Source organism: Tachysurus vachellii, chromosome 17 (genome assembly GCF_030014155.1).
Source record: "Tachysurus vachellii isolate PV-2020 chromosome 17, HZAU_Pvac_v1, whole genome shotgun sequence".
Taxonomy (NCBI): Eukaryota; Metazoa; Chordata; class Actinopteri; order Siluriformes; family Bagridae; genus Tachysurus; species Tachysurus vachellii.
Window position 1 is genome coordinate 18,260,609 of NC_083476.1, and position 9,325 is coordinate 18,269,933.

The following is a 9,325-nucleotide window of genomic DNA, read 5'->3' on the forward strand; positions in this document are numbered from 1 at the left end:
ATCGGTGTATCTTCTGCAGTGATGCGGTCGATATACCGGTCTGTTGTGGTGAAGAAAGAGCTGAGCCGCAAGGCGAAGCTCTCTATTTACCAGTCGATCTACGTTCCTACCCTCACCTATGGTCATGAGCTTTGGGTCATGACCGAAAGGACAAGATCCTGGATACTGAGTTCAGTCCTCTGAACTCAGGACTCAGAGGATCCTGAGTTTCCTCTGCAGGATGGCTGGGCGCTCCCTTAGAGATAGGGTGAGGAGCTCGGTCACTCGGGAGGAGCTCAGAGTAGAGCCGCTGCTCCTTCACATCGAGAGGAGTCAGCTGAGGTGGCTCGGGCATCTGTTCCGGATGCCTCCTGGACGCCTCCCTGGGGAGGTGTTTCGGGCATGTCCAACCTGGAGGAGGCCCCGGGGAAGACCTAGGACACGCTGGAGGGACTATGTCTCTCGGCTGGCCTGGGAACGCCTCGGTATTCCCCAGGAGGAGCTGGAGGAAGTGTCTGGGGAGAGGGCAGTCTGGGTGTCCCTGCTCAGACTGCTGCCCCTGCGACCCGGCCCCGGATAAGCGGTAGAAGATGGATGGATGGATGGATGGACATATGCCAACCTTTGAAGGTTGGGGTCAGAGCACAGGGTCAGCCATGATACAGCACCCCTGGAGCAGAGAGGGTTAAGGGCCTTGCTCAAGGGCCCAACAGTGGCAGGTTTTCAGTGTTGGTGCTTGAATTCCAATCTGCTGAGTAACAACCCAGAGCCTTAACCATATGAGCCAGAGGGTAAAATGGGTTTGATATCACTATTTACTTTAAAGATAGTAACAATAGTGTGAAATTTATTGATTTATTTTTTTTTAATTTATCGCCCCTAATAGGTTAGATAAAAACAAAAATACTGATGAGTGTCTACTTTCATATAAGCACTTAACCACAACTGTGGAGAGTGATATGATTATTTCAGATGTACAGGTGCATCTCAATAAATTAATTCTAGAATAAATTAAAATTTATTGAGATTGCGATTATTGAGTGAATTGGTGGGTTTTTTGTTAAATGTGAGCCAAATTCATCACAAAGACTTAAACTTCTTCAGTCTGTGTTTAGAATTTATATAACACACGGGTTTCACTATTTGAGTTGAATTACTGAAATAAATGAACTTTTCCACGACATTTATTGAGTTGCACCTGTAAGTACCCGCTTTTTTATTTATTTATTTATTTATTTTTTAAAAATAAGGGTTTTTAATAACGTTATTTTATTGATTTTTAACCTGATTTTTTTTTATTAACCTTAGCATTTTAAAAGTATTCTATATGCTTCAAAGCTTAAATAATATCCCCACAGGAATGAAGTGCAGAATCCTTAAAGCTGCTAGATTTAACCTTTTTTCTTGGATTAATTTAAAATGTAATATACTGAGGTCCAGAGGTAAAAACAGCAATAAGCATGTTCCTGTACGTTTTATCCTGCACTCTAATTAAAAGGTTAAATCTGAGGCTAATGTTTTTGACCTTCAGGATGAACTTTATAATGAAAAATAAAAAAGACAAATAAAACTCCTTTAGGAAAATACAAACCTATACCTATACAATAAATCACTGAGGAATGTTTTCTTGCTAACAGTTTCGAGGTCTACCACTAAAAGACTCTCTCACACAAAGCACTACGACTTCTTGATGTAAAAGCCCTTCTATTGTTATTACCAGACCTAACTCGAGTACTATCATTCAGAATTTACTCGTCTTTGGGAAGCTCTGAGACAGACATTGATAAATAAGCATGGAGATCTTTCCACCCAGCAGCTTACAGCTGTGACATTGAATGATTTCTCTAATCATTGGGTTTATTTCGGTGGTCTTTTATGGAAAGCACTGAGAACAAGACTGTAGGGTGACGGCAAGCCAAAGATCAGTCACAAAAGACGTAATAAAAAAACACTCAAAAAATGACACAAAAAGATTCATCAACTTCATATTTCTAAGGGGAGGTCTTCCCACACTCTAATTATACATTTTATTCTAACAATGTATTAACACAAAGGACATTCATTTGGGTTGATTGACAAAAATCAACGGAAGGAGAGTGTGGGAAGATAAATAGTTCTCTTTTATCTTATATGTAAAACATGACAAGAAATAAATGATAGCAGAAATGCTCCTGTTATCTTACATCTTCCTTGCTTTTAATCTCCATTCTTAAAGCTAATATGTCCTTTTATTCATGGATTTTTTTTTTTTTAAAGTTATCATCCTCTAAAGTCTCTAGTTGCTCGTGACCAATTGTTTCAGTGGGGCATGATGTATTATTCTCTCAAAAAATAAGTTGTGAAGCTTATTCATACTTGACGTGTACTATAGGCTAATTTCTACCAGTGACTTGCTAGCATAGACATATAATCGGCTGTTGAGAGTCTACAAGAAAAACTAGCTATGTACACCGGTATTCAGTGAGAGAACAGAAAGATAGTCTGGTTTAAAAGCCAGCGCTGATGAGCGTAAACAAGCAGTCAAACAGTAAAGTTCTCCCAGTTAATCAAAGTGACATCGCTGACATAACACTGCGTCCTTACTGTGTAACTTGCCTCATTTGTGAAGAAAATGAACTCCTTGATCTTTCAGCTCCTGGTTGATGATAATTGCTCTCTCAATACACATCAACACTTTAACAACCTTGCTAGTTACATAGCTAAGCAAGATAACGGTGTAGATTAAACTTGTTAATCATATCATTTTTAATCAGGGAAAGACTGGACTGTGGCAGCGTTCATTTAAATTTCCAAAAATCGAAAAATACTTTGGCTTTAATGGATTTTTCAAAAAGAAATTCATCACAGTCGTAACATCTACTACAAAATAAAACGTGCATTATTTTCCTATACAGTACAGGTAGTTCTGCCGTATCATGATTTATATTAATGCTCTTGTCTTAATAATCCGTTATTGTTTCTATAATAACTGCTCATACACAGGGAGTTGTACGTCAGACACACATAATCTAAGATTAATAATAAATAATAAAGTTAACTTAAACTTTAAGTTTATAAAACACGATAAAAATTCATGTCGTAGGCATTAAACCACAATGCAAATTGGGTTCTCTCATTGTCTTGCCTTCCTGTTACCTCCATACCAGACAAATTTGAACCAAAAGAACTGAAACAAGCTCTGGCACACAGGAATCCATATTGTCTCATAGCTTATGAACCCAATTACCAGACCCATCAGAGCTTGACCCAACGATCGTGCACAACACAAGATGACATGGAGTTTTTTGGGGTAATTTTGTGTGGGACAAAACAAATCCCTTAATCTCACCCCTCAATCTGAGTCAGAGTTCACTGTAAAAGATTTCATACAGAGTCCAAAAGTCTGAAAAGTGTTTCTTTTTTGCATATTTTTAAATATAACACGTTTACAAACGATCAGCAATAACGTCTTAGAAATCTTAGAAATATTAATATTTAGTTCAGAATATATTAGTATTAATATATAAAATATTTCAAACCCTCACAAACCATCTCTTTAATATCTTTGTCTCGGCTCGTTCTCGACAAGGTACAGATGATGCTGTCCTGAGCTGAATGTAAAATCGAGCCGGACATGAAGCCATGAGCTGTTTTTGTATAGAATAATCAGTCTATCTAATCAGATTTGCTACAAAGCAGGGGTAAACTCTGCTGCTAGACCAGACACTCTCATGATTGTGTGATACTAGTGTTTGATCAGATTAGTTATAGCGGACTCATTTTGTGAGGTGTGAGTCAACTGCCGATGTAACAGTGTGAGTATGAGCGCCTCTGATACAGAGACGGTACATTGTAGTGCTCTGTATGAAACAGCCGCATGATAATTGATGGTAAATTTCGCCTAGTTGCGTTATATACAACATATAACGTGCAGTGAAATGAAATCAAGCTAAATCTAAAAATTTCTATTCATCTAAAAAAAAAAAATTATGAATAAGAATGAGAAGGAATAATAAGAAGTAATAGTATGAAGTAATGATGTGTATTAATAGTTTGTCACATGGTACAAGTAGAAGAATGAAAACAAGACTTTAAAAGCTTTACAAAAGTAAAAATATCTACAAGTAGTTGGTACAGCAAGTTATGTTATTGTAATATTATAATATAACATACTTAATGCATCTTACTATAGTGTACAGTATTTTCTACATGAAAGAAATGATTGCTGAATGCTTGTTTAAGGCAATGCAAATGTCACTTCTTTATATTTTCACAATGTTTGCAGTATTCTTAACCTGCCTTTAACCTGGATCTATAATGTGTATAGTTCTTTTGGCAATTCTTGCAATTCTTTATTGAGCTGTGATAGCAACTTCGACGTTTTTTTTTTTGTTTGTTTTTTTGACCTCATACTCTTTGTTTTGACTTTAGATAGTGATGATGGATTAGCATTGGATAACCTCATCTACTTTCACTCAAGAATGGGATTCGAGTACAAAGAAAAACAACATCTGATAGGTGCTAGCTTTCTGAATGCCGGGAATCTGGAATTGTTACTAAATTCAGAAAATCGTATTGCTTTATCAGAAACCGTTAGCAAATGCCAACTGACATTTCACTGAATGATCAACCAATTATGGTAACTTCACTAAATCTACTTCACCCCTTTTCTCCACTGTCATACACAATCTCCATGACCACATCACAATAATTTTTCCTGTTTTGAGCCACTACTATCCAACCATAAACTTGTATCTTACGGAAGTGATTTCTCCTGTCATGTCCTCCATATGGTTTACATATTGTAGATAAATCACTTTGACAACCAAGCAGCAGTCAGAAACGTGCCTAGGGCAAGACATGTTGACTCCTGCTGAAAATAACACTTACAACGCCTCATCACGAAAACAGTGGAGCCAGCCATATGTTTGGATGCTTAGAAATATAAGACAAATGACGGATTAATGGGCAGCATCTATCTCACTGCAACTGGGAGAGAAATAAATGGACGGTTTTGATGGGAAAACAGGGGCGTGCTGGCATGTTGGATTGCTTCTGGGAACAGAGGAATGAGATAATCAAGGCATAACATAATCTGATTATATATGGTATGAATCATAGGCTTTATTAGTCACATAATGTAAAAGGAAGCAGTCTACTGTTATCTGTCAAACAGACTACGACATGGATCGCTGAAGTTCGACCGCAGTCGGATACCGGTTTATATTTTAACCAAACACAGTATTGATTGCTGGGGAATGGTATCATGCCTGGGACTTGTTTGCATCACCAATAATCACTGACACAGTGAGAGAGAGAGAAAGAGAGAGAGAAAGCCCATGCATAAATTTAATAAATATTGCCTCAATGACATCTCAGGAATGCCATACTTTTTTTTTCCAAGGGAGTGATCGCATGAAAAATGAGTACAAATATCAAAGTGTTAAGGAAGGAAGTAATGGAATAAGAGAAATTACTGTAATTAAGAACTGTTACAAATGTCTATGGAAAAAAACACAAACCTTGTTCCATTAACTGTATTGCAACGAAGTGATGAAACTAGCTGATGAAATATCAGTGGAATAATGTTCTGTATTGCGCTAGAATACAATTCAGTTTGCTTTTACTAGTAGTAAAAACAATTGGATTTTTATGTAATATATGTATATATTATAATGTACATATCATTTTATTATTATTAAGTATTAAAATATATTCCTATGTGATTTACTATTTTGCTATTTTATTTAAAATATTTTCCTCTTACTTGACACAGTTTTATAGATTTTATATATTGATAGATATTTATTTTTCACCTTTTTTTTTGACAAAATATTAAACTAAACATTATAACATTCACAACTGGTTGATTCCATTTTTTATTCAACCTTGATTCAATTGATTTTTTTTAATTAAGTGAGATTTTTATTTGATCAGACTCAAAAGTGAACCTCATCCTCATTTGGGTGACAATTGACGGCGTGATTATAAATAATTATAAACACCGGAGAGTGTTATTATGAATAATGTCCGTACAGTCATATACTGTCTGACAATTGTGTATTGATTAGGAGGTTGTTGTCCTCAAACACCACATGTAGTTGGCATCTTCTCTTTGAATGCCTGAATCTTCATGAAGTGGAATCCAACTTCAGCTGGTACATCTCTAGATGCTTCAGGATCCTCACAGGGTTTGGCCTCTTCTCACTGAAGGTCCAAAATCTTCATGAAGGGGAACACAGCTGGAGCTGGTTCTATCTCTGGATGTCTCGGGATGGGCAGAATAAGTGAAGCAAGTAGCATAGTTTGGAAAAAAATCTGAATGTGTATTCTGAGATGCTTTTTTGCTCACTACAGTTGCAAAAAGTGATTATTTGAGTTCAGGAATTTCTGAGTGGGGGGCACGGTGGCTTAGTGGTTAGCACGTTCACCTCACACCTCCAGGGTTGGGGGTTTGATTCCCGCCTCCGCCTTGTGTGTGTGGAGTTTGCATGTTCTCCCCGTGCCTCGGGGGTTTCCTCCGGGTACTCCGGTTTCCTCCCCCGGTCCAAAGACATGCATGGTAGGTTGATTGGCATCTCTGGAAAATTGTCTGTAGTGTGTGATTGAATGAGAGTGAATGAGAGTGTGTGTGTGCCCTGTGATGGGTTGGCACTCCGTCCAGGGTGTATCCTGCCTTGATGCCCGATGACGCCTGAGATAGGCACAGGCTCCCTGTGACCCGAGGTAGTTCGGATAAGTGGTAGAAAATGAGTGAGTGAGTTCAGGAATTTCGGATATAATCAAACGAGCTTCTTTAGCACAACAAGCATTGTTCAGACTAACTGATGTCACATTTTCCCCCATTCTGATGTTTAATGTTTTAACATCAAGATCCTGAAGATCCTGATCTTTCTGCATGAGTTTTGCTACACTGGACTGGACACTGGTCATGTGATTGGCTGACTGGATCATTGCCTGAATGTGCAAGAGTACAGGTGCTCATAATAAAGTGTGTGGTGAATGTAGATCTCATCTTGTAATGTTGAAAATCTAGGTCTGATCTCAATTTTGTGAGCTATTTAACAAAAAGCCTGAACACTTTGGTCATTCTTTATTTATGACCATGTCTTTAATAAAATTTAGAGACCAATTTAGGACCGTGATGAAAGAGCTATTTAGGATAACTGCTAGTGAAGCCTGTTTGTAAGATTTGACGGTAGGGCTAAAATCTAATGTCTGTCAGTAATCTGATACTGAAACTATGTGTTAAATAGTGTATGAAATCATAACTTCTAATTTTTCATAGCGTATCAATTCTGTAATGCTGTCCTTTTGTGGCATATGTACTTAGTGTACTTAGCCTAGCTATGTTTAATTCCTCCTCAAAAGCCTTATCACCCACATCAAAAAGTCCAGTTGGGATTTTAGTTTGTTCTTTTGGATCTTATTAGACTTTATAAATCTTACTGGAAATTATATTTTATTGGAAATTATGTCTAGTAATGAAGAATGGTTCCCATATATGAGAGAAATTCAAATGACAATCCTGTAAAAAGTTCCTTTTTGGAATCCTTGAGGATTTTTCTGACAAGGGAAATCATGGCTGATGAAATGTTATGATTGTGTCAGCAACATTGGCTGAAAAATATCAACCCCAATGGAGAAGAAAACCAGGGGGTAATCATCTGACATGACAATCACTGATGGAAGCTGTGGTCTGGGCTAGACATGAATCAGTCCAAGCTTTGAGCCATCACATCATTCTGTATATTTATTGTTTATTATGTGTACATTTTTTATCTTTGAAAGACTTAGCCATGCTAGCCCATTTATACCAGCTGTTTCTTTTAACTAAAGTGTCAATACTTCATTACTCAATCATTCATTCATTCATTCATTCATTTTCTACCGCTTTATCCGAACTACCTCGGGTCACGGGGAGCCTGTGCCTATCTCAGGTGTCATCGGGCATCAAGGCAGGATACACCCTGCACGGAGTGCCAACCCATCGCAGGGGGCACACACACTCTCATTCACTCACACAATCACACACTACGGACAATTTTTCCAGAGATGCCAATCAACCTACCATGCATGTCTTTGGACCGGAGGAGGAAACCGGAGTACCCGGAGGAAACCCCCGAGGCACGGGGAGAACATGCAAACTCCACACACACAAGGCGGAGGCGGGAATCGAACCCCCAACCCTGGAGGTGTGAGGCGAACGTGCTAACCACTAAGCCACCGTGTCCCCCTTGCATTACTCATTGCTCATATATTTTGCAATTTTTTTATGATAGCTCAAATGTTTTAGCCTGTTTTTTTCTCACATTCTTGGCCACCATCGACTTCAACAGAATCAAATATTTAAAAATACCAGGGGCAATAAAACCGATATCACAAATTAATAAGTTGGTTAACTTCAGTTAAACTTATCCATATTATTGCCACAAGCAACACAGAACCTTACACCCACTACAGTCACAACCAGGACACATGATGGATCACTGTCTGCCAGCTTGCTCTCTGTAAACACCGACGACGTGCATCTAACAAATGCCAAACCATCCCTAGAGTTAAGCCTCCTAGCATTTTAGTCAACAACTCTTCTCTCTCCCTATTGGCCTAAATTTAAATCATTTGTCATTATGCACGGTTCATCCTGTTATATATTGCAGTTAACACGCATTTATGCATGGTGTTTACCAGCTGTGTGATATATATTTTCTGGTAAGACAAATGGAAGCTATTTACCATTGTATTGATCTAGTGATTTAGGGTAATGAAAATAAATTGCTCTGTTGGCAGACAAGGATTTTCTCATAGACTCTGTAGCTGCTAAACTTTGCAAACAGATCTCATTCGGATATAAAATTCGTAAACCATCCTGCTGTAACTTTGCTACACCTGATACACTCCTATCTATTGTATTTCCTTGTAATGATATATATGTATATATATATATATATATATATATATATATATATAGATATATATATATATATAAATAAAGATAAATAAAGATATATATATATCTTTCGATTACTATATATATATATATATATATATATATATATATATATATATATATATATATATAAAGATAAATAAAGATATATATATATCTTTCGATTACTATATATAAATCTGTTTTGGGGTAATAAATAACAAATATTGGGAAACAAAATGTGGCATCAATTTGCAAACAGTAACATCCAGGCATGAATAATAGGTCTGTAAAATAAAATTATTAAATATTAAATTATTTTTGCAGTTTTGTGACTAAGTTTAACTGGATTTATTTCCCATACTTTTAGTTTTACTAAAAAAAATACAGAGCTTGTATTTTCCTTATAGTATGTCAGTTTTTGGTCATCTGGTCATA